This window comes from Pongo abelii, chromosome 16 (assembly GCF_028885655.2).
Source record: "Pongo abelii isolate AG06213 chromosome 16, NHGRI_mPonAbe1-v2.0_pri, whole genome shotgun sequence".
Classification (NCBI taxonomy): domain Eukaryota; kingdom Metazoa; phylum Chordata; class Mammalia; order Primates; family Hominidae; genus Pongo; species Pongo abelii.
Window position 1 is genome coordinate 67,411,093 of NC_072001.2, and position 20,201 is coordinate 67,431,293.

Consider the following 20,201-nt stretch of genomic DNA (forward strand, 5'->3'; position numbering starts at 1 on the left):
ACCCTCTTAGATCCATCAGAGAACTTAGGTCACAGGGCAAGCCACTGCCCTATAAACTGGACAGAGAAGCATACACAAAAAATCACAGCTTTCCAGAAAAAAAAAAAAAAAAAAAGCCCAGGAGCAAAAGCCTGCTGCTAGAGACCTTACTTCTTTTCACAAAACCTACAAGCAAGAAGAGAGTGGAATTAACTATTTAAACGGATGAAAGATGGCCAGTTGTGGTGGCTCATGCTTGTAATCCCAGCACTTTGGAGGCCTAGTGGTGTGGATCGCTTGAGTCCAGGAGTTCGAGACCAGCCGGGTCAATATGGAGAAACCCCATCTCTATCAAAAATACAAAAATTAGCCGGGCATGGTGGCAGGCGCCTGTAATCCCAGCTACTCGAGAGGCTGAGGCAGGAAAATCGCTTGAACTCGGGAGGTGGAGGTTGCAGTGTGCTGAGATTGCGCCACTGCACTCATGCCTGGGGGACAGAGTGAGACTCTGTCTCAAAAAAATAAAATAAATAAAGTGTTGAAAGAAAGAAAAAACCCACCAAACTAGAATTTGGTATCCAATGGCATTATCCTTCAAAAGTGAAGAATAAAGACCTTCTCAGATAAACGAGAACTGTGAGAATTTGTTGCCAGTAGACCTGCCTTACAAGAAATGTCAAAGGAAGTTCCTCACAGAGGAAGAAAGTATAGATAAAAAATTTGAATCTACATAAACAACGAATGTTAGAGAAGGAAGAAATGAAGGTACAATCAAATCTTACTTTTCTTAGTTTAAATTGTTTAGGTAACAATTTCTTCAAAATAATAGCAGCAATGTATTGCATGATTATAGGTTGTGGGTAAGTGAAATGAATCACAAAAATGTCATAAGGGACGGGAGGAAGAAACTGGGTATCCTGTTAAAGGGTACCCACACAAACCACACAGTACAGTGTCATTTGAAAATGTAAATAAATTCCTTGTCAATGAATATTGCAAACCACAGAGCAATCAGTATAACATTTTATTAGCCAAAACAATCTTCAAAAAGAAAAATAAAGTTAGAAGATTCACTTCCTGATTTCAAAATTACTACAAAGCTATAATAATTGCAATTGTGTGGTGCTGGCATAAGGACAGACATACAGATCAATGAAACAGAACTGAGTGTCCAGAAGGAAATCCATACATCTATGATCAAATGATTTTCAACCAGGGTGTCAAGAGTATTCAGTAGGGAAAGAATGGTCTCTTCAACAAATGGAAACCCACATGAAAAAAAAAATTGACTTTTATCTTTTTTTTTGAGACAGAGTCTTACTCTGTTGCCCAGGCTGGAGTGCAGTGGTGCGATCTCGGCTCACTACAACCTCCACCTCTGGGTTCAAGTGATTTTCATGCCTCAGCCTCCCGAGTAGCTAGGATTACAGGTGAACGCCACCATGCCCAACTAAGTTTTGTATTTTTAGTAGAGACAGAGTTTCACCATATTGCTAGGCTGGTCTCAAGTGATCTGCCCTCCTTAGCCTCCCAAAGTGCCAGAATTACAGGCATGAGCCACCACACCTGGCCTTGGACCTTTATCTTCACTGTGTACAAAAATTAAGTCACAGTGAGACTCCAACTCAAAAAAAAAAAGAAAAGAAAAACTCAGAGCCCAAAGGTCAACCTGCAACTACAGAGCTCCTAAGTTCTCTTTTTTCTTTTTTTGAAACAGGGTCTCAATCTGTCACCCAGGCTGGAGTGCAGTGGTGCCATCTTGGCTCACCACAGCTTCTACTTCCCAGGCTCTGGGGACCCTCTCACTCAGCTTCCTGAGTAGATGGGACTATAGGCATGCACCACCACACCTAGCTAATTTTTGCGTTTTTTTTATAGTGATGGGATTTCACCATGTTGCCAAGGCTGGTCTCAAACTCCTGGGCTCAAGGCATCCACCCACCTTAGCTTCCCAAAGTGTTATGATTACAGGCATGAGCCACCCAGCCTATTTCTCTATTTTCTTTACCGCCTGGCTTTAAATCTGCTGTTATTTTTCTGCTGATGTTGAGATAAAAACCACTGTTTGGATCCAACATTTTTTTTGTAAGCTGGTAAGTTTGTATTTATATCTCAAGGATAGAGTTCTGAAGCAACAGCTATAGTATCTTTGTGTATATGTATGTGTGTACGTATATATACATGTATGTTGTTATGTGTTGTGGCCACAAGGTACCAAACTGTCTTACCAGTAAAGGGGAACTCATAAATTAAGTATATAAGCTCAACTGATTTTCAAGTTCACAAGACATAAGTTTTTAATAAATACACTGGCTTTAAAATTATTGGTTAAGGCCGGGCGCAGTGGCTCACGCCTGTAATCCCAGCACTTTGGGAGGCCGAGACGGGCGGATCACAAGGTCAGGAGTTCAAGATGAGCCTGGCCAACACGGTGAAACCCCATCTCTACTAAAAATACAAAAATCAGCCAGACGTGGTGTCTCATGTCTGTAATCCCAGCTACTTGGGAGGCTGAGGCAGGAGAATTGCTTGAACCCAAGAGGCAGAGGTTGCAGTGAGCCGAGACCGCATCACTGCACTCCAACCTGGCGACAGAGCAAGACACCATCTTAAAACTATTGGTTAAATAAAATTTCAAATGTCTTCAGAATTGTCAGCATACATTTTTGTCTAAACTTATTGATCAAACAGTTTCATATCTATCTCTGCTAGGTATTTTATGATGTTGAGGTTTGGCATGAAGATTATAAAACTATAAACCCAGCCCAAAACTGAATAATCTTTGTGTAGTATCATTATGATTTTTTTTTCCCCAAGACGGAGTCTTGCTCTGTCGCCCAGGCTGGAGTGCAGTGGTGCACTCTTGGCTCACTGCAACCTCCACCTCCCAGGTTCGAGCAATTCTCCTGCCTCAGCCTCCTGAGTAGCTGGGATTACAGGCACGTGCCACCACGCCTGGCTAATTTTTGTATTTTTAGTAGAGACGGGGTTTCACCATGTTGGCCAGGCTGGTCTCGAACTCTTGACCTCGTGATCCGCCCACCTAGGCCTCCCAAACTGCTGGGATTACAGACATGAGCCACCACGCCCAGCCCAGTATTATTATTATTTTGCTTTTGAGATAAGATCTCACTCTGTCACTCAGGCTGGAGTGCAGTGGCATGATCATGGCTCACTGCAACCTTGACCTCCTGGGCTCAAGCAATCCTCTCGCCTCAGCCTCCTTGAGTAGCTGGGACTACAGGCATGTGCCACCATGCCAGGCTAATTTTTTTTTTTTTTTGAAACAGAGTCTTGCTCTGTTGCCCAGGCTGGAGTGCAGTGTGTGATCTCAGCTCACTGCAATCTCTACCTCCCAGGTTGAAGCAATTCTCATGCCTCAATCTCCTGAGTAGCTGGGATTACAGACGTGTATCACCACGCCTGGCTAATTTTTGTATTTTCAGTAGCGACGAGGTTTCGCCATGTTACCCAGGCTGGTCTCATGTGACCCACCTGCCTCAGACTCCCAAAGGGCTGGGATTACAGGCGTGAGCCACTGTACCCAGCCTAATTTTTTAATTTTTTTGTAGAGATGGGGTCTCACTATGTTACCCAGACTGGTCCCGAACTCCTGGGCTCAAGCAATCCTCCTGCTTTCATTTCCCAAAGTGCTGGGACTGCAGACGTGAGTAACTGCACCTGGCTGTTTGTGTAATTTTTGATAACTAAGGCATGTAATATTGTTGATTTAATGAAAACAGCTAAATCCTGAGTTGTCAGCCAAATAAAAAATTATTTAATCTTAAAGTTCTTACCTAAGTAAACATCTAATATTCACAGTCTATAAAAACAGTTAACACAGAAATAACTTCAAATAACTAGCTTTGTATAATATCACAGTTTGTATAAATAATGTAAATAATGTAAGTAAACTACAGAAAAATAATACAGCCGGGTGCGGTGACTCATGCCTGTAACCATGGCAATTTGGGAGGCCAAAGTGGACAGATCATTTGAGGTCAGGAGTTCAAGACCAGCCTGACCAACATGGTGAAATCCCATCTTCACTAAAAATACAAAAAATTTTAGCGGGGTGTGGTGGCGTATGCCTACAGTCCCAGCTACTTGTGGGGGTTGAGGTGGAAGGATCGCCTGAACTGGGAGGCAGAGGTTGCAGTGAGCCAAAATCGCACCACTACACTCCAGCCTGGGCGACAGAGGAAGACCCTGTCTCGAAAAAAAAAAAAAGTATGAAGTTCCCTTTTGGGATGATGAAAATATTTTGGAGAGAGTTTATGTTTATACAACATTGAAACATTGAAAATGTACCAAATGCAACTAAATCGTGCACTTTACAATGGTTAATTTTCTGTTATATAAATTTTACCTCAATAAATAAGAGGATGCTCTGATAGCATCTTATGAAAGCAATTATCTAAACATTAAGTATTTTACTACTTATTACCTCCCAATTAAAACAAAGTAACACTGAAATTTTTTTTTTTTTTTTTTGAGATGGAGTCTTTCTCTGTTGCCAGGCTGGAGTGCAGTGGCGTGATCTCGGCTCACTGCAACCTCTGACTCCTTGGTTCAAGTGATTCTCCCGCCTCAGCCTCCCGAGTAGCTAGGATTACAGGCATACACCACCATGTCCAGCTAATTTTTATATTTTTAGTAGAGCCAGGGTTTCACCACGTTGGCCAGGATGGTCTCAATCTCCTGACCTCATGATCCACCCGCCTCGGCCTCCCAAAGTGCTGGGATTACAGGCATGAGCCACAGTGCCTGGCCTGAAATATTTATTAAACTGTCATTTATTTATTTTGTTGGTTGGTTTGTTGGTTTCAGAGACATCTTGCCCTGTCACTCAGGCTGGAGTGTAGTGGCATGATCAGATCTCACTGCAGCCTCAAACTCCTGGGCTCAAGCAATCCTCTTGCCTCAGTCTCCTGATTAGCTGAGACTACCAGCTCATGCCATGACACCCAGCTAATTTTTTTTTATTTTTTATAGAAACAGAGTCTTGCTATGTTGCCCAAGCTGATCTTGAACTCCTGGCCTCAAGTGATCCTCCATAAGCCACCACACTCGGCTTAAACTGTCTTAAGACTAAGATGCTTAGAGAGGGAAAAGTGGTATTACAGTAAGCTTCTTGGGCATGACTTACTCACAGACTACTTACTCTAAAATCTAAAAGACCCTTCTTAAAAGCGGGATGAGGTGACTCTTCTAACTTAGTCAGCATGAGCAAGAACAAACAAAACCTATAAACTCAACTATTGAAAGTTACTTCGAACTTTATACTGAAAAAGCACTATACAAAAATTTCCATCGGTTATTCCTCATGGTCACTTTTACAAGATGGTTTGTTCCCAACTGGCTAAATGACTTCCCTTGTTACCCACTGTATGCACTATTTCCCTTCCGACAGTGACATCCCCTTGCTCTCTGTCAAGTAGGATTAAAACTTTTCAGACTCAAGTATTTTCCTTTTTCTCGTGGCTCTCCAGATATTATTAGCTGTTTCTTCAAGAGGCTTTAGAGGCAGAGATTCTTGAGCTTCACATCCTGGCTCCACCACATACCAGCAGTGTGAACTTCAGAAGTAACCTTCCTTCTCTGCCTCATCTGCTGATCTGTAAAACTGGAATAGCCACACTTCAGTGGCTTCCTGTGAGAATAAAATGCATTTGACATGCCACTTGTTACGTAAACTCTCAATAAATTGCCATCACTATTATTAGTATTATGTTTTTTCACTAATACTTCCCTAGAACAAGCCTTTACTGCTGCTAGATTACATCCATTAGATTATGTCTGCATTTCCTCAACCAGCCCACTTCATTCATATCTTTTAGTAATCCAAAGTATTGTGCAGATCACCATCAGATTTACCTTGAATACATACAGATACTTCCTGTTACTCTCTAGCTTAAGAACCTCTAATGTGGTGATGTCCATCTCATGTCATCCAGGGATAAGGCAACCCTTGTTTATCCCAGCTTGGCTCTTGGTCTGTGCCCATGGCTGGTTCGTGCCTTGGATACATGGAAAATAAGTCAATGATTAAAAAATAAAAATTAAAAATCTTCTATGGATCCCTGCTTATGAGCACATCAAATCTAATTTCCTCTGGCTAACTTTCATTATCCTCTCTTAACAGCAGTTCCCAAACTTTGAATGTACATCAGAATCATCTGGCATGCTTGTTAAAATACAGATTACTGGACCCCAGTCTAGAGTTTCCAGTTCAGTAGGTATGGGAGCAGGGCCTTAAAATCTGCATTTATAATAAATTTCCAGGAGACACTGCTGCTGCTGCTGCTGGTCAATAGTACATTTTGAAAAGTACTATTCTATCTTGACCAGCCTAACCAACATGGAGAAACCCCATCTCTACTAAAAATACAAAATTAGCTGGGCGTGGTGGCGCATGCCTGTAATCCCAGCTATTGGGGAGGCCAAGGCAGGAGAATCGCTTGAACCCAGGAGGCAGAGGTTGCAGTGAGCTGAGATCGTGCCATTGCACTCCAGCCTGGGCAACAAGAGCGAAACTCCATCTCACACACACACACACACACACACACACATACACACACACCCAAAAAAAAGGACTCTTCTAAAATAGACCCCATTCTGCCTCCGTAGGCTTATTTCTCCTTCCTCCCCACCTAGCACACACTGCTTTGACTGGATTAATCTTTTCACAGACTGTGGCCAATTCTCCCACCCTGTGCTGGCCTAGCACACTTTCTTGCTTTTCCTAATCAAACCCAGCCTTTAAGCCTGTGATTCTTAACACTGCCTGCACATTACAAACATCTGGGAAAGCTTTTAAAAACTGCAGATGCACCTCACCCAAGATTCTGATTCATCTGATTTTTGATTAAGTTTTCCCAAGTGATTCTAAGGAGCAGCCAGAGTTGAGATCCACTACTTTAACTTTAATCTCCTTCCTGTCAGAATTGTGAATACTCACTGGATTTTCTCCCCTCTAAATTACTGTAATGTTGACAGATTAGATCAAGTTTTTGCTTCATTACATATCTGTGTTATTCTCTACCTTTGATTTTAAGTCTTGTTTCTTTCAACTTGAAATTGAAGATATAGTCTATATCTTCAATTTCTATATTACCACAGCTCTAGTATGGTGATGAATACACAGTAGAAACTGATTATTTCTTCACTGATTGTGAGTTCAAATTAGAATTCAGAGCCTTAAAATATTTTTTGGCATATTATTTTGACAAAGCCTTAAAATATTTCTAATCTATTGAATTCAGCAAATTATATTCCTTTCTTTTTAAATATGGTTCTGCAACAAACTCATTTTGTTATGGTGAGTCATTTAGCCCCTTCCTTCCCCAATAAATAAATTGGAAAGAAAAATAGTAATGTATAAAAATGCTTTAAAAAATAATAAAATGAATAATAGCATTGTAAGTGGCTTCACAGTTGCTTCCTTAGACCAAATGGCCTTTTCTAAATCCATTAAAGACTGTTTCAAAACAGTTAAAACAGAATCAAAGCACACATACTTAAAGATGCTGAAACTCTGAATAGTTCTATGATTTGTTTTCTCAACAGATGTGCATCCTTCAAGCCCTGAATTCACCAGATGCATATTAAATTAATCTGTACTTTTAGTTTTTACATAACACTCTACCCTAGTTTTATAAATACACCACATGAAAGCAGAATTCCATTGTTGCTTTATGGCATTAAATATTAACAGATTATCTCAGCTGTGCAAAAAATACATTAAGGTTCATTTTAATGCAGCCAAATGTGTGCTCATTAAATATAGGGTATAATAACTTCACCACTATTTTTAAATTGGCTGATTTCTATCTGGAACATGAAACATAACAAATTTGCTCATAAAAATCCAGTGACACCTGGTACCTGAAAGAAATATACACATTTCAATTATAAGAAATACTTAAGTCCACTTAAACCTCCTAGAAAATTTACTTCTTATAAATCCATAATTTCTTCACTAACTGCAATGAAAAAATTAGCACAGTTAATATCAGAAATAAGACTACACTGGGAGTCAGGCCTGAATTCCAGTGTGACTCATTAATTACCTGTACAATCTTGAGCAAGTCACTTAGCCTCTCTGCACTTAAGTAGTCTCAGCTATAAAATGAAAGGGTCTAACTAGACCATCTCCATATTTTCTTTTAGCTTTATGATTTCATAATCTATGAAACTCAAGAAACACAGCATTAACCAGATGGATCCCATTAAAGACAAAGTGAGCTTTCATATTGATTGATTTGGAGATAATGTATCTCCGGAGAATCTAAGTGCTTTCACACAGACAGTTCCTAGTTGACTTATTTAACTAGGTGAAAAAGCAAACAAAACTCACCAAACACAGAGTTATTAAACAATTCTTGCATCATACCCTAGATGACCAGAATATTTAGATGTCATTATACCAATTAAGGTTAAAATGTTTTAGAAAATAGAAGCTATTCTAGAAGTACAGGACAGGACAGTTATAAAGCCAAGTGAAAGAGGATTCTAGCTAACAATTAGTACTTACGCTACATGAGAATAAAATGTCTCAGGACAGCATTCTATTACTTTTAGAATCAAGATTCTCAGCCTGAGGCAGAATTGAAAATATTCAGGAAAGTACAGCAGTACCCATGGAAGCGCTTCCTACTCAGTTTTTGCCAGCTCAAGCTTCTGGATAGTCTTCAACAAGTGTAATAAGCAGCAGCAAACACTAGAGAGGGTGATCAAAATCTGTATAGTTGAAACCCTTCACAACAATAAAACCCAAGTGGCAAAGGCTCTTGTCCTTAGTGACAGTTGAAAAATTCTGCATTTAAATCTCCTATCAAGCCCCTTTACAACCTGAAACTATCACATGACTGTGCCACATTTAGCTCATACTTCCTAATACTCTAATACATGTATGAAATAATTAAGCACTTGTCAATTAAGACCTAATGACCTAAAATCAATCTTCTTGAAAGGGAAAACCACACTCTGAACAATGCTTCTAATTACATTCGAGAACGTTAGGAAACTCTCATTTAAAAATAACTCCCACAAATTATTTCATTTGTTTTAGTTTTTTTAAGAACATCCTTATTAATGCTTGTAGAATAGGAAAAAAACTTATTTTTTTTGAGATGGAGTCTCACTCTGTCGCTAGGCTGGAGTGCAGTGGCACGGTCTCGGCTCACTGCAACCTCCTACTCCCTGGTTAAGCGATTCTCCTGTCTCAGCCTCCCAAGTAGCTAGGACTACAGGCACGCGCCACCACACCCAGCTGATTTTTGTATTTTTAGTAGAAACGGGGTTTCACCTTGTTGGCCAGAATGGTCTTGATCTCCTGACCTCGTGATCTGCCCACCTCAGCCTCCCAAAGTGCTGGAATTACAGGTGTGAGCCACTGCACCCGTCAGAAAAAATTTGTATAAACCAATTGGTCACAACTGGATGCAGTGGCTCACACTTACAATCCCAGCACTTTTGGATGCAAATGTGGGCAGATCAGGAATTCAAGACCAGACTGGGCAATATAGTGAGACCGCATCTCTGTTTATTTTTTTAATTAAAAAATAAATTATAAAAAAACAAGTGGTCACCCATGTGCATGCATATACACATATTCCTTACACCTTTCCAAAAAAAAAACTAACTTAAACCTTATAACTAAATGTAAAATACAAAACTATAAAAAAAATTTTTGAAGATAAATAGGAGAAAATGTAAGTGACCTTCGGTTTGGAAATGAGTTCTTATTTTATTTATTTATTTATTTATTTATTTATTTATTTATTTATTTATTTTGAGACATAGGTTTGCTCTTGTTGCCCAGACTGGAGTACAATGGTGCAATCTCAGCTCACTGCAAATTCCGCCTCCCAGGTTCAAGTGATTCTCCTGCCTCAGCCTCCTGAGTAGCTGAGATTACAGACGCACACCACCACACCTAGCTAATTTTTGTATTTTTAGTAGAAACAAGGTTTCACCACGTTGGCCATGCTGGTCTCGAACCCCTGACCTCAGGTGATCTGCCTGCCTTGGCCCCCCAAAGTGCTGAGATTACAGGTGTGAGCCACCACACCTGGCTGGAAATGAGTTTTTAGATATAACACTAAAAGCATTATCAATGAAAGAGAAGATGTTAACTTGGACCTTATTAAAATTAAAAACTTTTGCACTATGAAAGGCACTATTAAGAGAATAAAAAGACAAGCCATAGACTGGAAAAAATATTTGCAAAAAATATATCTGATAAAGGATTTGTATCCAAATACACAATGACCACTTAAAACTCAACAAGAAGCAAACAACCTTATTTTAAAATGGGCAAAAGACCTGAACAGATACCTCATCCAAAAAGATATAGAAATGTCAAACATACGAAAAGATGCCCAACATCATAGAGAACTGCAAATTAAAACAAGATACTACTACATATCTATTAGATAATGAGTAAAATACAAAAAAAAAGACAATACCAAATGCTAGTGAGGATGTGAAACAACAGGAACTCTCATTATTCATTACTCGTAAGAATGCAAAATGGTACAGCCACTTTGGGAAACAGTTTGACAATTTCTTACCAAATTAAATAGTCTTACCATATGATCCAGCAATCATACTCCTGGGTATTTACTCAAAAGAGCTGAAAACGTTTAATGATAGAAAAACCTACACATGTATGTTTATACCAGCTTTATTCACCATTATCAAAAACTAGAAGCAACCAAGATGTCCTTCAAATGGTGAAGGGATCAACAAATTGTGGTACATCTATACAATAGAAAATTATTCAGCAATACCAACTGGGTATGTTGGCTTGCACCTGTAGTCCAAGCTACTCGGGAGGCTGAAGCAGGAGGATCACTTGAGCCCAGGAATTCAAGGCCAGCCTGGTCAACATAGCAAAAGCCCGTCTTAAAAAAAAAAAAGAAAGAAACAAGGAAAGAAGGAAGGAAGGAAGAAAGGAAGGAAGGAAGGAAGGAAAATGTAAAGAAAAGAAAAGAGAAAAGAAAAATTATCCTGCAATAAAAAGAAATGAGCCATGAAGCCACAAAAAAACATGAAGAGGCCGGGCACACTGGCTCATGCCTGTAATCCCAGCACTTTGGGAGGCTGAGGCGAGCAGATCATGAGGTCAGGAGATCGAGACCATCTTGGCCAACATGGTGAAACCTGGTCTCTACTAAAATACAAAAAATTAGCCAGGAGTGGTGGCATGTGCCTGTAATCCCAGCTACTTGGGAGGCTGAGGCAGGGGAATCGCTTGAACCTGGGAGGCAGAGGTTTCAGTGAGCTGATATCCCGCCACTGCACTCCAGCCTGGCGACAGAGCAAAACCCCGTGTCAAAAAAAAAAAACAGACATGAAGAACATTTAATGCATATTGCTAAGTGAAAAAAAAAAACAGTCTTAAAAAGCTCTATGTTATATGATTCTAACTATATGACATTTTGGAAAAGGCAATACTATAGAGACAGTAAAATGGTCAGTGCCTGCCAGTAATTCAGGCAGGAGAGGAGGGATGTAAAGCACACAGGATTTTTAGGGTGGTAAAACTATGTGTAGGAAACTGTAATGGTGGAGACACGTCATTATGCATTTGTCAAAACCCACAGAATATACAATGCAGACTGAACCTTAGTGTAAACCAGATGCTATAGTAAACAATAATGTATCAATATTATTTCATTAATTGTAACAAATGTACCACACTAATGCAAGATGTTAATAATAGGGGAAACTGGGGGATGGAGGAGAGAAGCACACTGAACTCTATGTACTATCTGCTCTCTTATTCCAGAAATCTAAAAGTATTCTAAAAAAAAAATTAATGAAAAAAACACAATAGGGCATACACAATCTCAAAGAGTAAATATTGCCACTGTAGACTACAGAATTTCTAGCAAAGCGAAAACAAAATTAAGAGATTTTAATCCCCTTGCCTTTTCCTGGCATTAGTCATTTCTCTCTGCTCACCAGCACCCACATCAGAGAGTGACCTCTAGGAAATGGAAAAGAACTCCAGCTGGGAAGCGGCTTGATCACAGCTGTGGTTAGCAATTTATCCTAAAGCTAAAATGAGATCTGGTGATTATCATGGACACTCAAACACCAAAAAAAGGAAGAAAAGAAAAAAATTTCACATCATTCATTATGGCCAACAGAGAAATTAAAGTGTATTTTAAAACATATTGGCAAGGCGCGGTGGCTCACGCCTGTAATCCCAGCACTTCGGGAGGCCGAGGCAGGCAGATCATCCGAGGTCAGGAGTTCGAGACCAGCCTGGCCAACGTGGTGAAACCCCGTCTCTACTAAAAATACAAAAAATTAGCTGGGCATGGTGGCGGGCACCTGTAATCCCAGCTACTTGGGAGTCTGAGGCAAGAGAATCGCCTGAACCCGGGATGTGGAGGTTGCAGTGAGCCGAGATCGCGCCACTGTACTCCAGCCTGGGCAACAAGAGCGAAACTCCACCTCAAAAAAAAAAAAAAAACAGTATCGAGAGAAGTAAACGTATAACTTTCATTCAGGAAGTTGTAAATACCCCTTTTTATAGGCTAAGGAGTTAGAATGTATAAGCAGCAGAAATCCACGGGGATCCAATGCTATTGTTCCCTGGCAAATTTATGTAGCATTTTGATGGAGACATCAAACTACAGCTCTCTGACAGACTTACTCGGCACCCAGGCTTCTCCCCTTTCGTGGCAAGGGCAACAGCTACCTGTTCACCTGACATCTCTGGACAAGGCAAAAACTAAGAGAATATCCCTCTACCCAGTATACCCACACCTCCAATGTGATGGGTGAGAGATTATTAAAGAATAATTCCCATCCCTAGCACCCCAACCCCCACTATAACTACACTGCCCACTTGGAGCTTCTGGGTGAGGGACAGACTACATTAGTGTGGGGACAGTCCATCTGTCTTTCTATCTCATCAGAACATTCCTGCTGCAGACAAAGCATGGCTTCTCTTCTATCCAGATGGCTCTCTCTTTAGGCCATTTCTGGGATACCACACTAGTGCTATTTCAGTTTCTCTGAGATGACTGAGTCTTCCTGGTCCACTAAGTTAAGGTTATAACCTCAGCAAGTTTGGTCTTTCACAGTTTAGTAACCCAAAAGCCTGCCCTCAGAATTTATTAAGATCCAAAATGAACCTAGCATGGTGGTTAGCACCTGTAATCCCAGCTATTCAGGAGGCTGAGATGGAAGGATCACTTGAGCTCAGGAGTTCAAGACCACCCTGAGCAACACACTGAGACCCTCGTCTCCAAAAATTTAAAAAAAAAAAAATTAAAACTTAAAAAAATCCCAAATGAAAAGTGCCAACTATGTGCACACATTTAGACGAAAACTAAGCAACTGGCACAGAGGGTAAGATAAAATCCACTACTGAAAGAGTAAATTTAAGTAAGCTTGTTTTAAGTTAAAAATCCTCAGAAGAAGCTTCTCTTCTGGTTTTAAGGCACCAAGTGAATAAAGATTTAATCTAAAATATCTTTTTATCAATTTTTTAAGCAACTTCCATCAACAAGTGGACTATGTTAAATACTACTTATAAAAATGGTTTTATCGGCTGGGCGCGGTGGCTCAAACTTGTAATCCCAGCACTTTGGGAGGCCAAAGCGGGCGGATCACAAGGTCAGGAGATCCAGACCATCCTGGCTAACATGGTGAAACACCATCTCTACTAAAAATACAAAAAGAAAAAAAATTAGCCGGGTGTGGTGGCAGACACCTGTAGTCCCAGCTAATCGGGAGGCTGAGGCAGAGAACGGCGTGAACCCGGGAGGCGGAGCTTGCAGTGAGCCAAGACCGCGCCACTGCACTCCAGCGTGGGCGACAGAGTGAGACTCCGTCTCCAAAAAAAAAAAAAAATTGGTTTATCAAGTGAACAGTGAGAATTAAAGATGCATGAAGCTACCATTCATATAGTTTGAAATAACAATTAACTTTAAACAATATCTGTCATCATCCTGTATAACTCAATATAAAAATGCAAGATCTTTGGTTACATGTTCACTGATAGAGCTGATATTATATAACCTAAATCTACTGAGGATTTTTATTTTTACAAAATAATCTGATGAACTCAAAGCCATAAAACATAAAAGGGGTTGGGAGAGAAGGAATCTGAAACAGATGGCATCTAAATTTTTTTTCCTGAGTCCATCTTGAACACAATCCCAATAATGTCAAAATCCAATTTTGCTCTCCAAATAAGTAATCTCCACAACTTAAAATGGTAATTCTGAAGTAAATTCATTCTTTTTCTTTTTTTTTTTCCTCCCAGCTTCTCAGAGCTTCTATATTGGGCAGAAATGAGTAGAGACAAGTTAGCTGTTAAAAAGAGAAAAACTATCATTCCACAAATTCAAAAGTTCTTTCAGGAAAATACACTTATCTAAAACCACTGAAGCAGTTTCTATCAATACGTAGTACTAAAATCTATGACACCAGCCTTTTTTTTCATATAATGATTATTTATCCTTATTAGAGACTAAATCACAGCTCCATAAAAGAAATATGCTTTAAAATAAAAATAAGCTCTGGAAGAATACTCATTTGGTTTGAGTAAAAAGAAAGCACTGCCTGGACTTTTTAATAACATTTTCACAGTAACTCACTCCTGATTGTATAGCGCCAATAAATTTAGCTGTATTTTGTTCATTATCTAATTCTAGTATATGGTACATATATAAACCTTCCCAATCTTTCCTAAAACTTTCTGAGATCATCCAAGAGATAGATATTAAACAAAGGTTTAGTCGTTTTTAGATTTCCTGACAAGCAAATTCCATAACTGACAACTGCAAAGATCCTTGGAACAGCCACAGACTTTGAGAGGAAGTGATGATTGAGAAATCTCTAACCGTCTCTATTCATTGTACACAATTAAGACAGAATTTTTTACTCTAGCAGCTAGTACACTATCTCTTATATCAAAATTAATAGATTATTGGGCCAGGCACGGTGGCTCACGCCTGTAGTCCCAGCACTTTGGGAGGCTGAGGCGGGCCAATCACTTAAGACCAGAAGTTTGAGACCAGCGTGGCCAACATGGCAAAACCCCATGTCCACTAAAAATACAAAAATTAGCCGGGTATGGTGGTGCACACCTGTAATCCCAGCTAATCGGGAGACTGAGGCAGGAGGGGCGCTTGAACCGGGGCGGGCAGAGGCTACAGGAAGCTGAGATCACACCACTGCACTCCAGCCTGGGCAACAGAGACTCTGTCTCAAAAACAAAAAAGATTTAAAAAAATATTAATACAGTATTATCGTTTGAGAAGAAGACAGGGGAAAAAGTGGGAGCTTCTGAGAGCTTTACCAAAGCATATGATCTCAACTTTAAGATTTACAGGATGATAAAAAATGATACGAGAAAACACAGCAGGCCGGGCAGGGCAGTTCACACCTGTAATCCCAGCAGCTTGGGAGGCCAAGGTGAGTGGATCATCTGAGGTCACGAGTTAGAGAGCAGCCTGGCCAACATGGCCAACACCGTTTCTACTAAAAATACAAAAATTAGCCAGCATGGTGGCGCATGCCTATAGTTCCAGCTTACTCAGGAGGCTGAGGCAGTAGAATTGCTTGAACCCGGGAGGCGGAGGTTGCAGTGACCCAAGATAGTGCCACTGCACTCCAGCATGGGTGACAGAGCAAGACTCCATCTCAAAAAATAAAAAGAAAAAGAAAAAAGAAAACACAGCAAAAAGCTTAGATATATACAGACCTTACACTCTCAGAAGAGCCATTTAGAAAGCTGAATACCCTTACCAAAACTCTGTAACTATCACAAAACATAATTTCAATTCTTTTTTTTTTTTTTTTTTGAGATGGAGTTTTCCTCTTGCCCAGGCTGGAGTGAATGGCACAATCTCGGCTCACCGCAACCTCTGCCTCCCGGGTTCAAGCGATTCTCTTGCCTCAGCCTCCCGAGTAGCTGGGATTACAGGCATGCGCCATCATGCCTGACTAATGCTGTATTTTTAGTAGAGATGGGGTTTCTCCATGTTGCTCAGGCTGGTCTCTAATGTTGTATTTTTAGTAGAGATGGAGTTTCTCCATGTTGATCAGGTGATCCGCCCGCCTCGGCCTCCCAAGGTGCTGGGATTACAGGCATGAGCCACCATGCCCGGCCTAATTTCAATTCTTTATAAAAGAAAGAGACATGGGGAAGAAATATATTTGAAAATTTCTCAGGACTGGGTGTGTTGGCTCATGCCTATAATCCCAGCACTTTGGGAGGCCAAAGCTGGCGGATCACTTGAGGTCAGGAGTTCGAGACCTGCCTGGCCAACATGGCAAAACCCCTTCTCTACTAAAAACACAAAAATTAACTGGACATGGTGGCACATGCCTGTAGTTCCAGCTACTCAGGAAGCTGAGGTGCGAGAACTGCTTGAACTTAGCAGGCGGAGGTTGCAGTGAGCAAAGATTGTGCCGCTGCACTCCAGCCTAGGTGACAGAGCGAGAATCTGTCTTTAAAAAAAAAGAAAAGAAAATTTCTCACAAATTTACACAAAACTTATGAACTTCTCAAAAAAGGTCAAACTGAATTACAAACTTTGTATTCTCACAAACATCTATTATTACAGCAAGTTATTTGATTTTTGTCCTCTGAGTATAAATTACATTTGAAAATAACTAACTATAAGTCCCCTCAAAAAGCAAACTATGTTAGCTGAAAATCTGACATATAATAGGTGACACATAACTATATTATTTTAAATCCACAAAACAAATGAGTATAAAGACTTCGGCCGGGCACGGTAGCTCATGCCTGTAATCCCAGCACTTTGGGAGGCCGAGGCGGGTGGATCATGAGGTCAGGAGATAGACACCATCCTGGCTAACACAATGACACCCCATCTCTACTAAAAATACAAAAAAATCAGCTGGGTGTGGTGGCATGTGCCTGTAATCCCAGCTACTCAGGAGGCTGAGGCAGGAGAATCACTTGAACCCGGGAGGTGGAGGTTTCAGTGAGCCAAGATCGTGCCACCACACTCCAGCCTGGGTGACAGAGTGAGACTCCATTTCAAAAAAAAAGAAAAAGACTTCATGGGCTGGGTGAGGTGGCTCACACCTGTAATCTCAACACTCTGGGAGGGCGATGCAGGAGGACTGCTTGAGCCCAGGAGTTTGAGGCTGCAGTGAGTATAATTGCCCCAGTGCATTCATTCTGGCCTAAGTGACAGAGAAAGACCTTGTCACTAAAAATAAATAAAAAACAGACTTCATATTTCTTGGATTTATTTCTATATCATAATAAGGAATGATTTAAAGGCAGAAATTTATTCGATTTTCATTTGTTTTCTGAATATTATATAAGTTTTTCTAGTAGCATAAATCTAATTGAGATGAGAGGTGCTGCTGATGCTGCTGATTTTTATCTTAAAATTACAAGTAGGCCGGGCACGGTGGCTCACACCTGTAATCCCAGCACTTTGGGAGGCCGAGGCGGGTGGATTACAAGGTCAGGAGTTCAAGACCAACCTGACCAACATGGTAAAACCCTGTCTCTACTAAAAATACAAAAAATTAGCTGGGTGTAGTGGCAGGCGCCTGTAATCCCAGCTACTTAGGAGGCTGAGGCAGGAGAATCGCTTGAATCCTGGAGGCAGAGGTTGCACTGAGCCAAGATTGTGCCACTGCACTCCAGCCTGGGTGACAGAGCAAGACTCTGTCTCAAACAAACAAACAAAAAAACAAGTACCTACTATTTTACACCCCTATTTTAATTCTCTTTAAAGAGACATGTGATGTTAAGATTTACATACATTACTTTTTCATGTATTTCGTGTTAATCCATACTATAAACACCAATATGGTGTAGCTGAGAAAAATCTATAAAATATATTTTGCTCATTTCAATACATGGGCCATATTCTACTGTATTATTTTGAATTTTAAGAAACTACTGATAATTGAATTTCATGCTACCTACGATCAATTTCGAGAAGACACTGAAAGTCCTATTGTATACATTTTTTTTTCAATATCATCCAGTTGCCTTCCTATCTCAAACCTCGTTTCACAAAACTGGGCTGCCTTGACTGTGTATGATTAATGGTAATAATTTATCTTCTAATTCAAAGGTGGTTCCGTTTAAAATGGGATGTTACTTATAATACAGGTAAAAATTTTAACTCATACTACTTATGAAGAAACAGAAGCTCTGGTAGGTTCCATGACTTGCCCAAGGTCAGTAACTAGCAACTGGCATAGTCTAGGTTCAACCCAAGATTTATCTGCCTGAAAGCCAATACTTCCACTTGACCGCAATTATCTCCTTAAAAGATTAAGACACAGGTTCAACAGCAGAACATTCATTCTCTCACTGAAAATTCACATATCTATTCTGAGACATCACTACACAGCACCTAGTATTCAGTCACTGATTGAAACAAAAATGAAGATGATCTTTCTATTTCATTTAAATTAGGGCAGGTTTAGTGGCAGGTAAGAAAGAGGTTGGAAAAGCCTTGCCTTAACATGTCTTGCCTAGACCTCTGATACATCTATATGGTTTCCCCAGTCCATTTTTTTTAAGTAAACACGTACAACTACTACACAAGACTACACCTGGACTAGTCTATTGTTAAACGCTTTTCAGAATTCCACTTTTCTAAGGTAATTTATACCGGAATTAATATCGAGCTGGGAGACTTGGTTGAATATGTCATTCAGGCACTTTCCAAACATCTTAAGTATCATTTAGGGGCAACAAACCCAGTTCCACTCTCTTTTACATTGTGATGCCTGCCCACTTGGGGGACACTGCTCCTGTAGGACGTGGGGGGCGAGGGAACAGTAAAGGAAGAAGTGGGGGAAGCGTACGGAAGTTGGGTACAGGAAAGTCTCATTACCCACTCTTGTGCCCTAAGCTCCGCCAAGGGCGGCTCCCCGCGATGCCCCGTCGACTCAGAACCCCCACAACCCTCGAAGTCCAGCTCTGTCCCAGCGGGGTGGGTAGGGAAAGAGGGCAATGGAAGCACGGGATTGCCCCAGTCACCCTGAGGAGATCTGTGCCCTCCTTTTGGCTCCCGGAGGATGCTCCCCCTTTCAGAATAAGCCCTCCAGGTAGCAAACTCCCGGTCCACATCGGCCGGAGTCAGTTTCTCGGAAGGGGCACCTCCTCCGCCTACCTCTACCCCGCTAACCGAAACTCTCCACCCGCTGTGTCCCTCAGCCCCTCCATTCCGCCCCCGCAACCCTCCACAGACACAAACGCCAGCCTGCGCCCCACCCGGGATCCCGGCGTCCCCCACTCACACCCAGGAAAGGGTCCCCCACCAACCCCCTCAGACACACACACACCCCCTCAGACTTCAGCCTACAGAACCCCGACGAAGCCGGGGCAGGTACCTGGTCCAGCAGTGCTGCAAGGCGCAAATGAGGCGGGCGCGGTCCCTTCCCCTAGGCGCCAAGTGCTTCTCTACCCACCCACAGCGGTGGTTTCTCTCTTTCCCAGGAGCGGGAGGGAGGGGAGAAGGCGGAGGGGAGGGGGAAGACGAGGAGCCGAGGGGCGGCTGGAGCCGAACCGGAACCACTAGCGGGGCCCCGCCCTCGTCCCGGAGCCGCAGAGTACCCTGGCGCGCCTAATAGGACAAACTTTGAGCAGGCAGCGATAAACTGACACCATCACTTCCGGGTTATCCCCACGGCTGCCCCCTCCTTAGCAACCGCGTGGGGTTGCTAAGCGGAAGTGCCTTCAAAGCAACCCACCCCCATTTCTTCTGGGACTACCAGAAGATATATCGGGAGCACTGAGCTCTGCTTTGGCAACACGCTCTTACCTTCTGCTCAAGATCTTAGACCGAGTACACGCTTCGCTTCCAGAGGCACGAAACCCATCTCGCTTTTCCCTTCAACTGTACTCCTCCACCAAGCCCCCCGTCTCTATATACTCCTGCTCCCTCCCACCCTTAATCCCGTGGCTGACCCAGTGGCTGTTCCTAAGCCTCCTCTCTCAGGTCCCTCGAGGGAATTATTTTCTGACGGTTTAGCAAGCATCTCCCTCTTGTGGATTTTTAATTGTGTTTCAACCAGATTTTAAAAATTTCTTTCAATGTCGTGAAAGGTTTTTCATGCACTTAGTTCTCCTGTGACAGCCCATGAAGCTGAATGGTTAGAAAAATGTTGTCTTCACCTACATTTTGTAAGAGCTGCACATGTTTGTGTAAGGTCTGGAATTAACCTAGCCAAATGGAATA

General features: G+C 41.5%; 2 protein-coding genes and 1 non-coding gene across 7 annotated transcripts in view; 1 reads left to right on the top strand and 2 right to left on the bottom strand.

The window, feature by feature from the left end:
• CSNK1G1 (casein kinase 1 gamma 1) overlaps positions 1-19,532 on the bottom strand; it is a 211,445-nt gene extending 191,913 nt beyond the window's left edge. The window contains exon 1 of the mRNA XM_063716689.1: positions 19,354-19,532. The gene's annotated coding sequence lies outside the window, so the exon portion shown is untranslated. The remainder of the gene's footprint in view (positions 1-19,353) is intronic.
• Positions 1-20,201, bottom strand: part of PCLAF (PCNA clamp associated factor) — a 101,953-nt gene that overhangs the window by 57,357 nt on the left and 24,395 nt on the right. Inside the window, exons 6-7 of one of the 5 annotated variants that reach the window (XR_010137480.1) lie at positions 5,857-5,999; positions 4,551-5,632 (exon numbers count right to left, since the gene is read on the bottom strand). The exons of 3 other annotated variants lie outside the window; for them this stretch is intronic. The gene's annotated coding sequence lies outside the window, so the exon portion shown is untranslated. Of the gene's footprint in view, positions 1-4,550; positions 5,633-5,856; positions 6,000-20,201 lie in introns of those variants that run through there. One more of the 5 variants, XR_008514128.2, reaches the window with a different exon arrangement.
• LOC112129270 (small nucleolar RNA SNORA48) lies at positions 5,874-6,012 on the top strand. Its single transcript, XR_002911677.1, has one exon. It is a non-coding gene; the product is annotated as a small nucleolar RNA SNORA48 (small nucleolar RNA).